Below are 20,809 nucleotides of genomic sequence, written 5' to 3' on the forward strand. Positions count from 1 at the left end.
TTCCCCCTTTTCATAGTCAAATAATGTCAAAGGGGTCCAAAGTGGTGCCCCTCAGTCCCTCAGCACTGCCCATGGTTAAGTGAGCTTTGACAAAGAGGCTGCTTATTCACAGAGGTTAAAATTATTAGCTAAAGTCGAACGTGGGGATTATGTGTGCGTTTGGGCTCTCATGCTATACCTGCCTTCTCTGCTTGTGGGATATTTCAGAACCTCCCTACTGGAGGTGAAAAATATAAACCAGCCGTGGTCCAAGTAGCTCTCGCTGATGCCCAACAGGGGAAGACAAAGCCGTTTTAAAAATCACAATGTACTCTGGCTGTATTGTTAAACATCCAATTGAGACACGTTTTTGATTTGAGGAATTGCTCTCCCATTTCTATGCTGAAAACCAAATTAACATCTGAGCATACACATATTAACTTCTCCTGAATTTAATTTTTATCTTCAAATTGGAAAAACAGAATCTTCCCTTGAATGGTTTCAAAGCAAATAATCTACAATCAGTGTTGCTCCTTTAAGAGTGAAGTTGAATAACTTGACTTCCCAACATCTCTGCCATTTGGGGAATGGTTGCTTGGTGTGTGTGTGTGTGTGTGTGTGTGTGTGTGTGTGTGTGTGTGTGTGTGTGTATGTTTCTGAAATTTTGGTTCACTGCCATTAAAAACCAGGAAACAGAAGCTCAGCATGGCAGTGCATACCTGTGATCCCAGCAGTTGGGAGGCTGAGGGATTGTGATGGCTGTTCTTGGTCATCAACTTGACTGCATCAGGAAATGACTAAAACCTGAGTGGCTGGGTAGGTCAATGAGGGAAGTTTTTCTTAATTAAATCACTTGAAGCTAGAAGAACCCCCCCCCCTTTTTTTTTTTAAAAAAAAAAAAGATGTATTTACTTTTTGTGTATATAGTACTCTGCCTGCATGTATGCCTACAGGCCAGAAGGGAGAACCAGATCTGATTACAGATGTTTGTGAGCCACCATATGATTGCTGGGAATTGAACTCAGGACCTTTTGAAAAGCAGGCAGTGCTCTTAACCACTGAGCCATCTCTCCGCCCGGGAAGAAGCAGTTTTAATATGAATATTTTGAGGTGGGAAGATTGACCTTTAATCTGGGCCACACGTTCTACTGATAAAGCCTAGATAAAGATCATGGAAGAAGGCAGCTTGCTGTCCTTGGCGGTTTGCCCTGGCTCTGGCTGACAAGTCCATTCCTTCACTGGCGTTAGAGGCTACATCTTCAGGGTTCTGGAATAGAATGCAGACCAGCGAGACATCCAGCCTACTGGGTTCTTGGACCTTCTGTTGGTAGACAGGCCATACCAGCCATTATAATAAATCCCATATAAATATATATTCATTCTCTAAGTTCAGTTTCTCTGGAGCACTGGTTCTCAACCTTGCTAATTCTGTGACCCTTTAATACAGCTCCTCATGCTGTGGTGACCTTCAATCATAAAATTATTTTGTTACTACTTCATAACTATAATTTTGCTACTGTTATGAGTCGTAATGTAAATATTTATATGCAGGTTAGCTGATCATGAGAACCACTGCTCTCGAGGACCCTGACTAATACATAGAGGAAGACTGTGAGTTTGAAGTCAGCCTGGGCGACAATAGCATCTCAAAGCAAACAACAACAAAACCAATAACCATAATAAACTTTCAACTTTATTGTATCCACAAGGAGAGAACTCATTTTGGGGACCTGGAAATCACTGCAATGCTATTTAGGTTAAGTAATAGAAGTAACTTGCAAGCCGTTTTCTTTGTTGACAAGTCTGTAAGAAGTTAAGGGGAATCTTCCCTTGAATGGTTTCCCATTATGAACTTCCCAAGTTCCACATGAGGCCTGAGGAAAACCTTTCTTGCTGCCAGATTTGGGGAAGCTCATAATTGTACCTTTAGTTAGCAAGAAGCAAATAATACTCAGTTCTACTAATTTATATGGTAGGGAGCTTTTCATTTTCTAACTATAGTGGTAGATGTGGGGAGTGCCAAGGCTGATAATTCTCATGAAATTCATATAAAAGCAAGAAATCCATGAACAAATAAATTACAACATGAGGCATAAATGCCATTCCAAGACATGCTCAATATCGCTGATGGAGGATGAGCACCAACATAAGCGAGATGAATTTGCAGAGGCTAGGGGAAGCCAGTGGAAGACGTGACTCCATGGTGCTGAGTGGGTGGGCCCTGGATGTGGGCCAACACAAACGTAAACATGTCTGACGTGGAGCCTCATGGCACAGACCTGCAATTCCAGATGCTCAGGAGCCTGAGGCTGGACTGGTGCAAACGCAAGGCCTGCCTGGGATCCAGAGCTAATTCACAGCTGGCTGAGACAACTTGGCAGGATCCTGTCTCAAAATAAAAAGTGCAAAGGGGTCTGGGGATATAGATCAGTGGCAGAGCGTGTGCTTAGCATGTGTAAGGCCCTGGCTTCCACTCCCAGAGTTGCAGAAACAAAAAGCAAAGTCAGCCATAAAATACCGGCCATCTTCTCAAAACAGAGTAACATTGGGTGTCCCTCCTCATCTCCTTCCTGTGGTCTCCACAGAGTGGAGTTTCTAAAGCAAAGGAACTCCTGCAGACCATCATCCTAGGCTGGGAATGTAGCTCAGAAGTAGAATGCTTGCATCCATGTCTAAAACCCTGGGTTCAATCACCAGCGTGGAGTAGGCAGGAACTCGCCACCGCCCACCAGGTTTTCCTAAGGTCCTACTATTCCAACCAAATAAGCTTTGTGAATTGGGAAAGATTGTTAACATATCTGAGCTTTAGTGTCACGTTTGTAAAAATTCCATTATAATCTCAAAAAAAAAAACCCAGAAAATAAAAAAAAACCAAAACAACCAGAATGTTGCTGTGTGTCTTGTATCCCCGTTTGATTAAGTTCTTTCAATAGCAGCTAGCTTCAACCTCCATCAAGTGAACAATTAAAGACAACCAAGAAAGCATCTTTTGGTCCTACCATAAAGAAAGAAAAGCAAAGTCCGCCCCTTTTAAGCTCACCACGCCCAACCCCACAAGCCTCCTGCTGTCCCTTTCAGAATTTACACTTTTCTATTTTTTCTTCTGGGATGTAAAAAGATTGGCAGAACGAATCCAAAATTTTTCAGAAGACCTCATACCACCCTTGTCATCCTTTGGTTTCTTTCTGGTTGAGGAGACTTCCAGCATCTTCCTCATGCTGCTCTTGAACACTTTATTGGGAACCTTGATTTGAAAGCTCCAACTGTCTACTTCTTCCCTCCCTCCCTCCCTCTCTCCCTCTCTCCCTCCCTTCCTTTTTTCCTTCCTTCCTTTCTTCCTTCCTTCCTTCCTTCCTTCTTTCCTTCCTTCCTTCTTTTTTCCTTCCTTCCTTCCTTCCTTCCTTCCTTCCTTCCTTCCTTCCTTCCTTCCTCTCTCTCTTTTCTCCCTCCTTCCCTCCCCCCTCTCTCTTTCTTTTCTCCCTCCTTCCCTCCCCCCTCTCTCTTTCTTTCTTCCTCTCTTTCTTTCTAGTTCAGAATCCTTAGAAGAAAAAGTGAGAAAGGGAATAACATTCATATCAGAGCTAATCAAAGCAATTGCACACCTGCTTGGAAATACCAAGGCCTGGTGATGTCAAGATATGAAGTGATAAGTAGGCTTTCCTCGGGACTATTGAGGTGGAAGGCAAGAGCCTTTGGGGCACAAAGAAGCACGAAGGGGTCACAGGCACCTCTACCACATAGCCTGGGTTGCACAGTCGCTGCAGTGCACAGACGGCTGAGGATGCTCTGGGCTTAACCCTCATCTTTATCTCCCTTAGCTCTGCATCTGTTTAAGCACCACCTCAGACCTAGTGACTCCCTCCTCACAAGGCTGATGTGTGGTTCTTATAGGGATGCTATTGGAATCTGAGCTTTAGAAAGATATTTAAGAAATTAGAATCTCCAGCTGGATGACCATGGTTACTCTTGCAGAGAAGACCAGGTTTTCGGGTGTATGGTATTCTGGGAGTTTATGGACGTATGCATGTACACACATGCACATTATGATGGCTTGAATGAGGGTGGTCCCAGAGGCTCATATGTTTGAAAGTCTGTTTCCCTGGATAGTGGATTGTTTAGGAAGGATTAGGAAGAGTGGCCTTATTGGAGGAGGTGTGTGACAGGGGTGGGCTTTGAGGTTTTAAAAGCCCATACCAGGTCCAGTCTCTCTCTCTCTTCTTCCTGCCTGCGGATCAGGATGTAAGCTCTTAGCTATTGCTCCAGCACCATGTCTGCCGGCCACCATGTTCCCCACCATGGAGGTCATGGGCAAACTCTTGGAAGCTATGAGCAAGTCCCCCCAGTTAAATACTTTATTTTATAAGGTCATCATGGTGTTTTCTCCACAGAATAGAACAGAAACTAAGACAAACATGCACCCATGCACATGAAAAGGCCTGTATGTACTAAAACACAGAAATCAAAGACTTGTCAAAAAGCTAAGTAAGGATATGTTATCTAATTGAACAAAATTAAAAAGAACAGTGAAATCGGGGGTAAGGAGGAGTGATGCTCATTTCTCCTTTGTAAGAGAAATAGCCCATATCTAGTATTCTGCAGTTTGAGGACCCCTTCTATCGATTTTCCCCATGGCACCAGCTCTGATTTCCCCAAAGCAGTAAGGACAGAATCCTCGGAGTCTACATTGCTGATTTATTCCGGTCACAGAGGGGACACCCAGCTAACTGAGGTTAACAGCTTTCTCGGTTTCATTTCAAAGAGACATTAGCATGAACGCGCTATGAAATGCTGATGTACCCAATACAGATTCATTCACCTGCAGAGTTCACTAGAAGGCAAGGACCTATTTGACAGGCAGGCCTGGGCTCTCAGCCTTTTCCTAAAGGGCAATCCCATAATTCATCTGGCTGTGCTAAATTACACCTGACAGTTGGCCGAAGGCTTCAGGTGCGCTTCCCCAGCTGCAGTGGGTCTAAAGCGGAAGAGGGGGGTTGGCATGACCAGAGCGTTCTCCGCGAGACTCACACAGCTAATGCAGTCGTGGGCAGTGACATCTGGGGGCTAAGTGATTTCTAGGCAGGATATCTATATCTGCTTTGGTTTGTGGGACTGAGAGAACTAGCCAGGGTCACAGTAGGGGAGGCCACAGCAGGAAGGTGGATTGGCATCACACTCAGGAACTCCTATGCTGTGTAGTTGAGGCTACAGAAGCTCTGCTCGTTCAGTATGGGCAGTGGGGTTGTGGGATGTATTTACTGGCTGTTGTTTGTAGCAATGAGGCTTTAGCCAGGCCAAAGTTTAGCAGATTTTGAAGGGGTGAGGCACCAGTCGCTTGGTTATCGTATGCTAAGTGTTGGGGACACTGGGGACACGGGCAGCACAGGCTCCTCTCATGGAGCCGCCAGGCTGACTGGGAAGATGTGAACTTACCAAGAGGAGCTAGGGTGGCTGACCTGGACAGCGGACAAGGCCAGCCAGCATCCATCGGGGGCTCGATTACTACAGGATGAAAGAGTCATACATAGGTAGAGGGAGAAAATTAGTTAACCACTGTTGGTTCCTGCTATGCCTCAGATGCCATATCAGGTCCTTTCTGTCAAGTCATTTATTTCATCAGAGAATAAAGTTAAAGCCGTGGTCAGCCCCTAGGAACAGCCTTCTAAAGCGGTCTCTTAAACAGAATAGGGGGGAGGAGCATACTGCTTAGTGGAAAGACTCCAAGGCTAGTCATCCCTGAAGTCTGTTAGTAAATACCTTGCTATTTACTATTGATACAGTGTAAACCTTTTGCCTCCTTTGAACCTCATTCTTTCACAACTTCAGGATGAGGGCACTTCCTCCTGCCTACATCGGCCAAGAGGCTGGGTGAGAGAGCAGATGAGGGAAGGTTTTGATGGTAAATGAGATAATGTTATCAGTAGAAGAAAACTCAAATCACACTACTTACTTTTAAAGAGTCTGTTCTGCTTCTGAACTGAACACTCACGCGGTTAAAGGATTTAAATAATAAAATCGGATGCAATATTAAGAATGGCCTGGAACTTTTTGGAACACGACTCAGAGACTTTTCCTTTGTTTTAATCAAGATTCCTCTAAGTCAAGGTCACTCAGAACGATTATTTGCTCCGTTTTCATCATACATTTGAGGAAATCACTGATACCTAATAGTTTCACTTAAGTAGACATGATCATGATATTTACGAACCAATTCCCTTTGCTTTTCAGCCTTTCATTAACTTTCTTTGTATGAATTTAAATCTGAAGCACACAGGACTATAGCAATTCAGAGTCTAACAAAAAAAAGAGAATAACCCCATTTAACAACATCACGGCTTCAAGTGCATTTTTCCAAACCAGTGTTTTAAGAACTAAAATAAAAAAGCATTTGTAACCATTTCCCTTGTGATCTTCTTGCCTACTCTTAGTTATTGCTCAAGGTATCCATTATACTACGTTTTAATTTCTGCTCTCATTTCCAACCCTTTATGGGTTCTAACTGTACCTTTGTCCCCAATACTTCCTGTATCAAAAGTCTGTGGATCCTGCAGTTTTCCTTCTGAGATTAGTAGTTAGGTAGTTTGGGGTACAGAAGAAGACCCCAGTCCTCACAGATGAAGCAGACACTGCCTCCAACCTAAATGTGAGGAGCTGACATTAGTCTCTGCTCTTTGTTCATGGTTTTAAAGCCCATTTTCAACCCATGTGACCGCGCACACAGTCTACCCAATTTGAATTAATTTTGCAAGTGAAAATTCACTCTGCAGTGTATCAAACGCTTTAGTAAAATCCGTATATATTAACTTTAGTGCCGCTCCTTCATCCATCAATCCTGTAAGGTGATTTAACAGAGTGACCACATTTGTCTGGGATGTTCTGTCCTTATCCATTGCTAAAGCTGCTTCTTGCCCCTGGTGTCATTACCCTCTCCACCTTTCCCTCCCTTTTCTCTTTGTATTGGGAATCATTTTCATATTAGGCATAGGGGTCATATTTTGATAGATGACAATTACCGAGGACACTTTTTTCTTATTTGTAAAATATTTAAAATAATCTTTAAAATGTGGATCATTGAAATAATTTGTTGACCGTTAAATTGACAAGCATACCGACTTTATAATTATGTCTCTTTATTTCAAGTTGTGATTCTGAAGCCATTTAGCATCTTCTTGGTCTCCTTTCAAAGAGTTTTTTTTTCTTTTTTTCTTTTTTTTCTGAAGTAGTTAGAAGGAACAATATGAACACTTAATGTCGAAGGCATGGAGGAATAGCTCCTGAAAGGGGCTCTGTTCACTTAGGAAACAATGCTAAAAACTTCACAAAGTAAAATGTGACTTCATGAAGCAGAAAACTACTGCAGGGCACAAGAAACGAGTGAAAAGACAGCCATAGGATGGGAGAAAATCTCTGCTGGGTACATATTTGATAGAGGACTTAACAGTATCTAGAATATAGAAAACTGAAAAATCTACATAGCAGGATATAAAACAACCCAATCAATCCATCAATAGGCCAACGAAATTAGCAGACAGTTCTTGAAAGATGAATGACAAAGGACCTACAAGTCTTTGAGATAAAGTTAGAACTCCACCGCTATTTCTTCTCACCGCTGTCTGAATGCTTGTCGTTAAGGGAACTAGCATTGAGAGCTGGGGAGGATGCACACAGAAAGGAGCCCTTATACGCTGCTGTAGGGATGTAAACAATGGAGATCAGCGTGGATTATTTTCAAAATGTTAAAAGTAGATTTACCACACGACCCAACCATCCTTATCCTAGCTGTTTACCTCAAGGACTTCAAGTTAACATCCCATAATCATACTTGCACAGCAATTTTTATTACTGCTCTATTCACAATGGCTAAGTAATGGAACCAACCTAAGGACTAGCTAAGGAAAATGGAGTTTAACATTTGGGACACAGGGCTTGACAGAGTCGAGCTGGAACTGACCTGGAAGCCTCCTCCCTGAGGGCCAGCGCTCATATTATCTGAAGGAGCCAGGCGAGCTGCGGAGGGAGAAAAGCAGTCAACAGTCCTAGACAGCGGCGAAACCTGTGAACCACAATTACTAACACGACATGCTATCCCAGAGTGCAATAGGGGCGCTTTTACTGTCGGGGGTAGCCAACAGTTGTTTAACTGGAGTGAAGGTCCTTCCAATAGGAGAGAGTTCATGCCTGGTACTGTAAACCCAGGCAACTCCTCACGGCTGATGAAGTCATGGCCCTGAGAGGAAAGCTGAGCACTGCCGCTTTCTTAGATAAATGCCATTTTCAGCTGCATTCTGAATGCTTCTCCTTATGCCCACAGATATGTGTAGCTCTGATCTCTCCCTAGAGAAGCTTAGTACTGCAACAGATGGAGACCATCACAGAAAACCACATTTGGTTACAGGGTAGAGAACAAGTGGCTGTGGGTTGCCCAACACCAGTTGATATATCTACAAACTATTGTTACTCTAAGACTCGGGGACATCTTGGAAGAGAGAGGCAGGTACATGTAAGGTCCAGTGGACCAGGACATCTGCTGTGAGACAGTGTCTTCTACATATGACAGGGAAGCGGTACCTATGAAATGTCAATAATACGGTTGTCTAAACAAGACTTGAACAATGGCAGAACCATCTGACATACCAACATGGATGGGGAAAATATCACCAGGACCCACCCCTAGATGAAGAGCTACGGGCAATTAACAGCCATTGAAAGGAGAATCAGTTTCTACAGAGACAAGCCCACTCCTGTGTGTTATTTAATTCCAAGTGGTTAGCGATAAATATGTATACATGCAAGCAAGACCAAGTAGATTGAGCAGGTTGATTGTGTGAGGTGTGTGTGTGTGTGTAGTGTGTGGCAATAAAGAAGAGGTCATGGATTTAAGAGGGCATGGGAGGAGTTGGTGGGGGGGGGGTTGGAAATGACGTAAACACAGAACTCACAGATAAAATTCTATTTTTTTCAAAAAAAGAAAATGGAGGTGTATATCCAAAATGGACTTTTTCCCCAGCCATAAAGAAGAAAGAAATTATGTCATCCGTAAGAAAATGGATGAAAATGGAGGAGTATGGATAAGAAAATTGAGTCTCAGAAAAACAAACATTGCATGGATTCTGTCATTTGTAGAACCTGGATTCTCTATAAATACGTGGGACTGTGTGTGTATATCTGACATGAATTTAGAAATGAAACAGTCAAAGGAGACTATTGGAAAGTGGCAGAGAGAGAGAGGGGAGGCGAAATACGCTGGAGCGCATGATCTACTTGCATGGAGATAACCTATGAAACCCAGGACTGCATACAATTAATATAAGCCGATTAAAATTTTATCTAGAACTAAGCACATACAAGACTAGAAACATGTATAAAGTGCTTATATAAGTGAAACCAAAGCGATATCTCATTATGAACTGTATCTCACAGCTAGAACAATAAAAGAAGTGCTGGCCACATCATATTGTGTATTTGAGGTTTCCCTCACATTCTGCTGTATTTTCCCTTCTGCTGGGAAAAATCTATACTGTATTATGCTAAACTTATCACCTCTGCTGAGAATATCCATATTTATTTGCAACAAGTATTGGTAGGAATTTCTCTGCACATATCTAGGTCAGTTTGATTGGTTTCCCTGAAAATATTTACCTTTTAGATTTCGGTGGATTTTCCCCCCTGAAAAAAGTGGTTGTATGCTACATCAAGAAAATTTGGGGTAACTGTTAACTAATAATATAAAAGCAAGGAAAGTGAGAACAAGAAATGATAACCCAAGAGAAAGATGATGACAGCAAAGAGAAGCAAGCATATAATGGGGAAAGGGTATGTATGCATAAATCGTGGACCTTCGAAACTGAAAAACATAACAGATAACTCACACTGCTTTCTCCCAAAGGTAAAAGTTAATCAAGGGACAATTCATTGGGAGCAAGTCCTTTTAGCGCTGGCTATTCTGGAACTTGCTCAGTAAATCAGGCTGGCCTCGAACTTGGAGGTATCTGCGTGCCTCTGCCATCTGAGTGCTTGGATTAAAGGCATGTGCCACCACCATCCAGGTGAGAGCAATTCTTGATCTATAGGTCAAACAACTTCTTGGCCACAACCACTGTTGTAAGTATTGTTTGCTTTTTCTTTAAGTTTCAGTCACATTCCATTTGGGAATGTTAAAGAGAAGGGGAAGCCACAATGATAACTGTCAACTTTCTGCTATAATAAGTGTGAGCCCCGAAACCTGAGCTGGGCCTGAAAGTATGTTAGCATACATTCCCCGAATATATACTGGTGACCCTGCACGATGGCATTTGTATGATAAATACATTGTGCTTGAGTCTTTGTCTTATTAGTGGTGGAGCAAAATGAACTTTATCCAGATTCAGTTTAGGAACTTAAATTGTGAGGTTTACTGGTATTTTTTCCAGGGAGATATTCTGTGGGGATGTATCGAGTGTCATTGAACTGTTAATCAAAGACTTAGGTTCAACATGCGTTTATGCAAAATGATATTAAATGGGAGATAGCTATTCGATAATAAAAATAGCTATATTTTCCCCAATTTTTATTTATTCTGATATATATCTTCTTCCTGTTATAAATGGGTTCATTGTAGATCAAAATAAATATGCCTAAGAAATATGCAGCCTCACTTTTATCTGTGAATACCCATTCATTTACAAAGAAATGACATAATATTTATTACTGTGGAAAAAGAGGTACACATAAAATTAAGTCAGTATGCATTAATAAGTCCTGATTTTTATGGGACATTAATATTGAGGAGCCAAGTGCATGTCCGGAAATGTGCCTTTATGTATATAAGCATCTGTGTTTATTTCACATAAAACATCCATGCTAAGGACTGAGGATGCTTTTATTATTAGTGTCCTAGTTTTCAAGGAAATATTAATAATGATTTTCCAGTACATAGAGTTTTAGGGAGGACTTACACGTTATAAATGGCTTTAGCATCAAAGCCATTTTCTTGTCTTTTAAATTTTTGACTGTCAAAGTCCTGAAAAGCTCAGAAAAGTCCTTCATCTCCATGCCCGCCCTTTCCCTCCCTCACCTTTACAGACGAGGGCCTATAGGAAGTAAAACATCTGAACCTCTGTCTGAACCTCAGGTACTAATAGTATTAGGTCACTAATATGGGGCTATGACTTAATTTTTAGTAGATTTGGCCAGTTTATTTTACATGTGAATGCTTTGTCTGCATGCATGTATGTGCGCCATGTGGGTACTTGGTGCCTGGGGAGGCCAGAAGAGGGCATCAGAACCCCTGGAGCGGAATCTATGGATGGTGGTGGACCACCCTGTGGCTGCTGGGAATGGAATCCAGGTCCTCTGCAAGAGCAACAAGCACTCTTAAGCACTGAGCCATTCCTCCAGCCTGAGACTATGGCTCTCAAGAGGTTATAACTTGAGATCTGCCCTGGAGGGGATCTAGGACATGTCCGTGTGATCTTCTTAGCGCTCGGGATCAATAGAAAATCTGACCCAAGCAAACCATCAAGCTACTGACTTTAATTTCAAAATTTAAAAACTATAGTCTGTGGTCTTTAAAAAGCTCCATGCCCGAGCTTTCCGTCTTTATTCCTTTCAATATTTAGCGAAATATCTACGGTAGACTAGATACTGTGGCAGCTGATGGCAATTTACAGCACGAGGCATGGTCTATGCTCTCAGGAGTGCCCTTCTTGTAGGAGGGAGGAGCAAATTGATGCAGAGCCCGTGGAGTGCTAAGTGCCAGGCTGGAGAGGTTGCGGAGGACTCCAGGGGCACGGAAGAGTGGCGGCTGACTCTAACTGAGGAGGGTTGGTTAAGTTCTGATGAACGGTGCTTCCGCTAAGCTTTACAGGGTGAGTAGAAACTGTTCAGGAGGAGGGGTTCTTCACAGGCACCTGCTGATCTCCAAGGGCTGAAGAGAGTTCAGCAAACCCATGAACATGGATGGCGAAGCAATACCATTTGGCTTTCGTTAGCGTGGAAGGAACATTTCACATTTCCTTCCACTGCAAATGTAGGGAACAAAGCAGAGCAATAGTAACAATACCAATGCTAATGTCACCTACAGAAATCACAGCTGTTTCCATATTATATTAATATAAGATATCACGGAGCGCAGTTTCTATCTTTTAAGGTTATTGTTGCCTTAATATTCTAGTAGTACATCTACTATTGGGCTACATCATGTATTAATAGAAAAGACATGTTGGCATACCAGAAACTGATTCTAATATCTAATGGATTTACTCTCTTGATAACTGAATTGCTATAGTGATTGGCTTCCCTCCTCAGACTGTGTTTTTCTTCGTGCACACAACAGAATCATTTTGTGAAGTGAAGTGGACTTGGGCTTCGGGTAGCACCTGGCACAGCCAAGGTTAAGCACTCCCGCATAGGGGGAGGCTGGAGAAACAGTAGGTGGTAGTCCCCAGGGAAATAGCATAGCTTATTCTTGGTTTTAATCACTTGCTGTTTCAAATTTTACACACTGCTTCATTATGAAAAATGTTGCTAGATCTGAAGACAAAATACATACATCACGACTTTATAAAAATACAGTGAGTGACAGCCACTTTTCACATTTTCATGGAACATCCCTGGGCAGCAAACCTATAAGATGTATTAACAGCTCTCTCAGAATTTCTGAAGCTAACAAAATAGGTCTGTGATGTCGTCAGAATCAAGGGCAGGCTGCCACTTGATAAAGGTCAAAGACAGATGGCAGAAAATACTCTGTGCCATTTGGGGTGAGGCATGAGTAGGGATGCTAAGGATCATTGGAGATCAGTCAACATTTGCACACATGCATTCATTGGTCATAACTGATGATTCTAAAATGTTATCAAAACATTATCAGAGACAGCTGGTATCTGTGGAAAGAACACACTTGACCGAAAACTGCTGGCCTCAGTTCTCAGCCTCAGCTGGATATTAATATTTGTCACCTTGCCCATGCTTGATCATCGGCAAAATACTGCTAACAACCGCTGCTCGAGTTTACCTCTTAAGTTTACTCTAAGAACCAAATGAGCGTGCCGAAATGCTTCAGGAGATTTGAAACATAACAGGTATGTTGCTAACAAGGAAATAAGAGTGGAATATTTATATAATTAAAATTACAAAAATTTCAGTGAGATTTTTTATAACTTTGCATTATTAAATATATTGAAGATCAAAACTGTTAGGCAGATGGAGTTGAAAACATATCTAGGGGAGGCTGCAGTCAGGATGTATTGTATGAGAGAAGAAAAAAGAAAAAAATGTTTGTCTCACTCTACATAAGCCTTGAAGAAACCACTTTAAATTAGAATCACCTTGCCAATAAAGTGAGTTTAATATAAAGAGAAAGAAACTAAATCTATATGTATAAAACATGAAATGAGAGTATAGCATATCTATAACCCAGAATGTATATTCTTATAAGACAATGACTTGTTATCCTCAGTGGCTAGATGATTCTCTAATTAAATTATTCCCCTATAGATGGCAATGAGCTTTCAAATACAACCGGTAACAAAAACACAGCAACCAGGTTATGGATCTGCTGTCTAGAGTTGATGACACTGAGATCACAAACATGTACACATTTAATCGGTGGAATTTATTACATTTTAACATTTCTATTGCTTTCTCCAGCTAAGCTTCTTTACAGGAACATTCAGGCAAATGCTGGCAAATGATGCCCACAATAAGATCTCAGGATAGATAAAAAAATCTATTTCTATTAATTATGCTTTTCACTATAATCTAGGAAGGGGGGATTTAGGTTCTAGCCTGGCCCTGCGTTCTTCACACCAATGTTGGAAGTGGATTTTTACAGAGAAAATGCATCACACTTGGGATGTTCTGTAAATTAAACAAAGAGAGATGCATTCTAGTTTTCCCCACTGACGTGAATACATACACAATGCAGAGTGGCCTCCATTTCTAGTTTGAAGTGGTTTTTGGCCTCAAGAGCATTTGCAAACGTCTTTGCGTCAAAACAAAGCTGTTGCAATTACACTTGTGAGGATTCATTGTGTGTAAAATATCAAAGTCAAATGGAGTCCCAAATACTGACCCTTGACTGCCAATTGAAATAGTCCCTAACCTTCACCGATACACTAAAAAAGAGACAAATAAGCTGCAGTTGAGATTTGAAAATACATCGTGTTAGGATAAAAAAAAAAGGGGGGGGGGAGATAAGCAAAGCTTAATACAAATCCAGGAAAGGTAAATTTACAACAAATAGGGATATGTCAATTACTAACTTGCTCATGTGCTTCGCTTTGCAAATCTAGACACCTACACAAAGATACACAGATATTTATCAACTTCCGGAATGATGTGCTGGGATGATGACATAGTCCAGAATCAGGAGAAATATAAGACAATGAATTTCCCCAATAGTCTACAGGGCTGCACACCCATCAACATGCATCTGCAGTCGGTGTAAGAGCTGCAAGTATTTAATTTTGTTCCCATAAATATGCTGAGGGCAGACACACTCTTAGCACCAAAGCAAGGCAGATGCTTGATCAAAATAGAAGTTCCCAATCTCAAAAGATCAAATTCCAAACATCAAAGCAGATAATTAGTTTAAGGAACGGGTGGATGAATTTTTTTCAACCCACATGTTCTCCACCCAGATTTCCAAATCTTAAAGCTGAATGGAAGGTGAGGGCTGTCCTTCCAATGCGACAAGCTTTCGTCAATGTTGCCTATCTTGCTGGCTGGACTCATGCCTCTGCTGCCAGGGAGGTCCCCTGAAGCACTCTCTCCTTTCCGTTCTCTTTAGTAAGGGCGCTCTGTTCACTCCACGCAAGTTTACATTTATGAGGTGGTAGTGAGTGTGGGACCCTTCAAGCTGTTCTACTGTGGATTTTGCAAAGCTGGCCAATGCGAGTCTCAGCCTTGGGGAAGACATTTGCATTAGAATGTCCATTTGCTATGTAATCCAAATTGATTCACCAATAAAAGCAAAAACAAAGCAATTACTAGAAAAAAATAAATCTTTTCCTCATCACCCTCGTCATCCAGATAGCCATTTCTTTCTGAGACCCGGATCCTGAACCTACAAGAATTACACAGCTGGGGAAGCCACACTCACTCCCGAGCTGGATGCTGCAGTCAGAAAGAAAGGGGTTTTCACCTGGCTTCCTTCTGGTAGTCAGACATCGTGCCTGCCACTCAGAGGGGGCTCAAAACCGGCTTCTGAACAGAGCGAGATGTACAAATGGATATCAAGTGAGAGACGTGTGCCAAGAAGGGAAATGCAAGAGGTGGCTATCGGTCTCTATCCTGGAACGGGCCACGCTTCTTGTGCCTCAAAGAGGTTCCTAGGCTATTTTAATTATAAATATTTATATCGACGAAAGCAAATTCAGAAGGATTTATATCCCAGGGGAGCACAGATCAATAGATCCGAGCAAACCTCATCTCCAGGCAGACCACTTAACACTGTTATCACCGATTAGGGCTGCTTGGCCCTCCGGGAAGGTGTCGGCTCCCCTCTTGTCCTCCATAGGTCCACCCTATTCTTGGCCCCAAGAGAAAATCAATAACAGAATGCAAGGATCAATGCCCAGGACGTCTGCTCGGCTGCGGTGCCTCACCTTAGGACCAGAGTTTGGTTAGCCCTTATCTATCCCGCGGATCCTCGTTTCTCCCCAGCCCATGCTCCCAGGTCTGCAGGGGCGTCTAGATATTTGCTCATTATTAAAATCAGCCAAAAAAAAAAAAATGCTGCCGACACTCTCTGAGTAAGGAAAGAAAGACTTGGTTATCTTTTGCTTCACTCTTTAAAAGTAAAGAAACTTACCAGGTGTCAATGATCGAGCCTGAGTCGATTTCTTGCCTCATGGCCGCGGCGCGTTCCTTGCTGCCCACCGCCAGGCCACTGAGTACCGTCGGCGCTCCCAGAGCAAGCCAGGTTACTGGTCCAGGTTTGTCTGCAGCTCCCCACGCTTGGTCTGCTGTTGATAGATCCTCTGCTCCTGAAGCATCCAGCTATTGACCCGCCCAGGGAAAGAAAGAAAAAAATGGGAAAAAAAATCAATTAATACTAAACAGCTTAACAAAACCCCCGCATAGCACAGGCCTGAAGCTTGCAGAGTAGGAGTTGGGTGGTCTCAGTGGCAACACGTACAGTCATGGGGACAGGTTCAGCCAGCTAGAAAGCTGATGTTCCAGGGGACAGGAAGCCAATATGGTAGGCGTGATCACACACACACACACACACACACACACACACACACACACACACACACACACTCCACAGTGCCTTCTTGCTCTCCCTCTCCCTCTCTCTCTCCAGCTTTGTCTGACATACCCTAGTCTGGGAGCAAAGAGGACGGTGCAGGTACAAGCTCATTGTGAAACCGGGAAGAGTGACAATCACCAAGATGGAAGGGCTGCAACCAAACTCACAGAGCGGGTGGATGGGTGTTTTCTGGTTCTCATTGGTTTGCTTGGTTGTGTTTGGAGGGCGTGGAAGGCAGCAGCGGAGATCTTGTTTTGTTCTAAAATGGCAATGCTAGTTACACATTGTGGGAGAGGGACCCTGTGCAATGCTACATGTACCTCCCTGTCAATACCACACTCAGACAGACACGAAGCTTTTGGGTGGGTGGGGGAGATGAGAAATGGGGGGAGCATCATACCTCAGCTGCCAGGCCCTCTGTCTTCTGCAGGAGCTTGGCTTGGGAGGCTCTGGATTTTCGCATCTTACTGTTCCAGCTGTAAGGAGTTTACATAGGGAGGGAGCAAGGAAGGATCATGAATGTCAACCAATGAGCAATTAGCATGACAAGACTAAAGTATTGATCCAGTAAAGCTCACTGCACTGCGGAAGTCCCAGAGGTAGAGGGGCTCCCCTGTCACTAACTCCAGCAGTGTGCATTGGAAGCCCGCATCCTGGGGCCTGGCACTAATCATAGTTCGGGTCCTTTGCGGTGATAATGCAGGGTGGTACCCTCACACCCATCTGCAGCCACCAGGGTTGTCTCCACCTCTGAGCAGAGAGCTGCAGAAAAGAAAGCAAACATTTTGTTTGCCCTCCTTTATTCTTTTTTCTTTTTTGAATTTTTTTAATGCCGTTCCCCTCCCAACAGCACCAGACATTTCTATGTATTGATTGGGGAAAAAGCAAGGGTGAAATCCCGGCTTGACAGCTGGGGCTGGAACTAATGTGGTTTTCCCATTTTGCATGGATGGGGGCAAAGTCCCGTATGTAGTACCAACTTCTGGATGATCAGATACAGACTTCTGAGCACACTTTTTTTTTTCTGATTTTAAACTCTTAATAGCAACAAGGGAGGAGGTAAGGGGCTGTTTCACTGATATAAGGATATATATTGTTACCATCTAGGGGTCTTGAATGGGTTTGTTTCCTCTGCCAAGTGAAGAATTAAAAGACAGGGAAATATGAGAAGCAGCAGAAAGCAACAAGCAAAATTTATTAAAGGTGAAAATACACACCTACACAGTAAAGCACAGGCAGAGACAGAAGACTCCCTGCAGAACAGAGAGGGGGGCTCAGACACTGAAGTCCAAGTTCCCCATGGACGGTCAGGGGCTTTAAGTAGTTTTGGTGGCCTGGGATGCATCTCTCTCTCCTCTAATTTCAGACTGGTCGGCATAGTCATAGAAAGGGGAACTAATAGGCCCACAACTGTGGCCTTGAACATTATCTGATCAACCTGGACTGGTCTGCCAACAGGAGGCATAAGCCAAAGCCCACTAAGCCTTTGTATCAGATTGGGAGTGTGAAGGAGAAGCAGGAAGTTTGCCATCTTTATTATTTATCTGTGGTCCTTTTCTATGCCTGTCAGGGAACTGTCTAGCTCCTGGTCCCTCCATATGATGCCAAAGGGAAGAGGATAAAGCTTGCAACTCAGTGGTCACGGTGTTCAGATGATGCTCGCCATGAGAGTGTTACCCCATAAAGCTCCTCAGTATTCACACTTGCCTGTTGACTGTTGACTCAGTCACATACACCCCAGCTTCTCTTCATCACTTCCTCCCCGTGGCTTACAAGCTCACTTCTCAAACTGTTTCCAGGTTCTTTCCACACCCTTCTTTAGAGATCCTCTAGCGTCCCGTCTTGCCCATGGAATCTCTCAAGCAGTGGCAACTGGAGATTCTTGGATAAACTTATACCTGGGCAAAAACTCTCCTAGCACCAGCAATACGATGGGCAATTCAGACATAGTCTGTATACTCCAAGTGCTTAAGCAGCTGGGCCATTTTTGGTTCATTCATTTCGTGTTTGAGTGGTTTCCTGGTAGTAGGAACCAATATCCTACTACCAATATCCACCGTCTCAGACACACACCCTTTGTTTTCCACCTCTTCTGGAGTGGAACTTTGCAGTTAAAGTCTGTCTGGCCAGTGAGATGCAAGGATAGCACAGAGGTGCCTGGCTTGGTTCCTAAAACCTCCTGAAGGACATCTCATCCTTGCCCCCTGTGATGTGACCCGGAAGGTGACAGAGACAAGATGAAAATGCCATCCGGTTCTTTGGGGACCCAGTTAGAGAAGACTTGACTCACCAACTTAAGACTATGGCAGAAGCAATAGACTTCACTGTGTTAAATGACTGAGATTTTAAGACTGTTTGCGTTAATGTAAGCACAGCTAGCATTAATTCTGCTGAAAAACCAAGTGGACCAGTTATGGTGTCTGCTGTCACAGAGCTTGTACCCCAGTGGGCGAGTGATATTAATAAAATAACCTCCAAATTAAATGTAAGGTATTAACCATGGTGGGTGTCATGAAGGAAAAGGATTTAGGGCAAATATACATGAGTCAGAGGCAATCCACCCAAACAGCTGCCATCCTACAATTATATTGAAATCTGAATTATGAGTAAGTCATAGAGATGAGGGCGCAGCCCAGAAACCATAGAACACCAGTGTGAGTGGGGGAGAATGGGGAGGGACATTATGCACCACGAGGCTAGAGAAACAGGCAAGGGTCAAAGCATTTAGGGTCTTACAGGTTATGGATTTCAGTATCATTGAGAAGCTAGTCTAGTCTGGGGGTGGGGGACTGTTGATGAAATACACTTGTATTTTAAACAGGTTTCTCTGACTATAGCAGGAAGAATTGATAGTTTCATTTCCAGGCATATGGTAGACTAGATAACCCAAACCCTTTCACCAAAAATGTTAATATATTCTTGAATAAACTAGAGCAACGAAGGACTGGGTTTACAGGCAGGGCACTCCCCAGAGGAACAGGTAAAAGGAGAAACTTGAAATGAGAACAAGGAGCCCTGGCGCACATGCATTATGGCATCTGCCCAGTCTCAGTGACCATGGGATTAGTTTTCAGCAGCCAGATGAGGACAAAATTCAATAGAAGTTAACAAGTTGGAACTGAAATCCCTACTTAACACTTAAAAGATTGACCTGGGTCAGGGGATGGGGACAGTCCATTGGTTCTTGTAAGGATTTGCATCTTTTTTTTTTCCTGGTACGCAAGTGGGAAGCTGGTCTTTTCTTAGAATCTATGTGTCTCACAGAGTCTGAGAATTTATATCTACCTGTTACTATTCTAAACCTAGAAATTTAAAAACCACAAATCCGAAAACTTTAAGAAACCAAAACCAAATAATGCTCTTAAACCAATCATATACATTTGCAGAAGCAGACTCCAAAATACACTGGAAAGTTACCCCTTCATGTAGGTCACTTAGGATTTTTACAAGTAGCCCTGCGATATACCCACATATTGTAGAGTATTAGACAATCGAATATCAGATTTATACCTCTGAATGTTTCAAGAGGTAAAACAATCCAGTAAAGTGCTCGTTATGTAGGCATGTGGGCCCCAGATCATGCCCCCAACACCTATATTTAAAAAAAGAAACAACAAAAAACAGGTGTGGTGGCATGAGCTTGTAAGTCCGGTGCTGAGGAGGCGGAAACACCAGGGTTCCTGGGGCTGCTGGCTGTCCATTCTTGCCAATCCATGAGATCCAGCAAGAGACCCTGTGGAAAACAACTGAGGGAGACATCTGAGATTGAGCGTTGGCACACACACACACACACACACACACACACGATATACACATACACGCAGAGACACACACAGACATAGACACAGAGACACACACACATTTATGCACAACCTTGAAGAAATTACAACTAATACATAAAAGAGGGAGCAAAATGAAGTGAGATAACAATACAACAAATGGCCTAGTGGTGGTGGTGCACACCTTTAATCCCAGCACTCGGAAGGCAGAGGCAGGCAGATCTCTGAGTTCGAGGCCAGCCTGGTCTACAAGAGCTAGTTCCAGGACAGGAACCAAAGCTACAGAGAAACCCTGTCTCGAAAAACCAAAAAAATAAAAAATAAAACAACACAACATACTATAAAAACAGAGAGGATAAACGAGACGGAGAACAGGGAAACAGAGTCTAACTTCTTACCAAGCATACAGGAGTCTTGGCACACTTCAGGATTTGGAAGGCAATCATAATTTTTTCCTCCTTGTGTTAAATATGTTATTTATATAGGACAAACCTCTCCACTGCTCTGTATGTGACATCAAATATATGAGGGCATAATGACTGCTCCAGAGACAGGGGACATTTTCCATATTTAAAACCGACGGGCAGCTCATAAGACATTCTCTCTGTTATGATTGTTGAAGTGGCTCAGGGAGGAAAATACCATCCCAGTGTGGTTCCTTTGCTTCTCTGCGCTCTCCGGCACCGTGTTACCTTTCCAGCTGGGCACAAATTGAGGACACTGGCCTTTCCAATGGCGGACAACGAGACACAATGGGAGCAGGGTGGCAAGCATCAAAGGAAAGCTCAAAATAAGGAAGGCTCATTATTTCATCAAAAAC

At 43.0% G+C, this 20,809-nt stretch overlaps 1 protein-coding gene across 1 annotated transcript in view; it reads right to left on the reverse strand.

The window, feature by feature from the left end:
• Pmfbp1 (polyamine modulated factor 1 binding protein 1) overlaps positions 1–20,809 on the reverse strand; it is a 174,035-nt gene that overhangs the window by 145,319 nt on the left and 7,907 nt on the right. Inside the window, exons 2-3 of the mRNA XM_005345702.3 lie at positions 16,611–16,686; positions 15,770–15,957 (exon numbers count right to left, since the gene is read on the reverse strand). The gene's annotated coding sequence lies outside the window, so the exon portion shown is untranslated. The remainder of the gene's footprint in view (positions 1–15,769; positions 15,958–16,610; positions 16,687–20,809) is intronic.

This window comes from Microtus ochrogaster, chromosome 4 (genome assembly GCF_000317375.1).
Source record: "Microtus ochrogaster isolate Prairie Vole_2 chromosome 4, MicOch1.0, whole genome shotgun sequence".
Lineage (NCBI taxonomy): Eukaryota > Metazoa > Chordata > Mammalia > Rodentia > Cricetidae > Microtus > Microtus ochrogaster.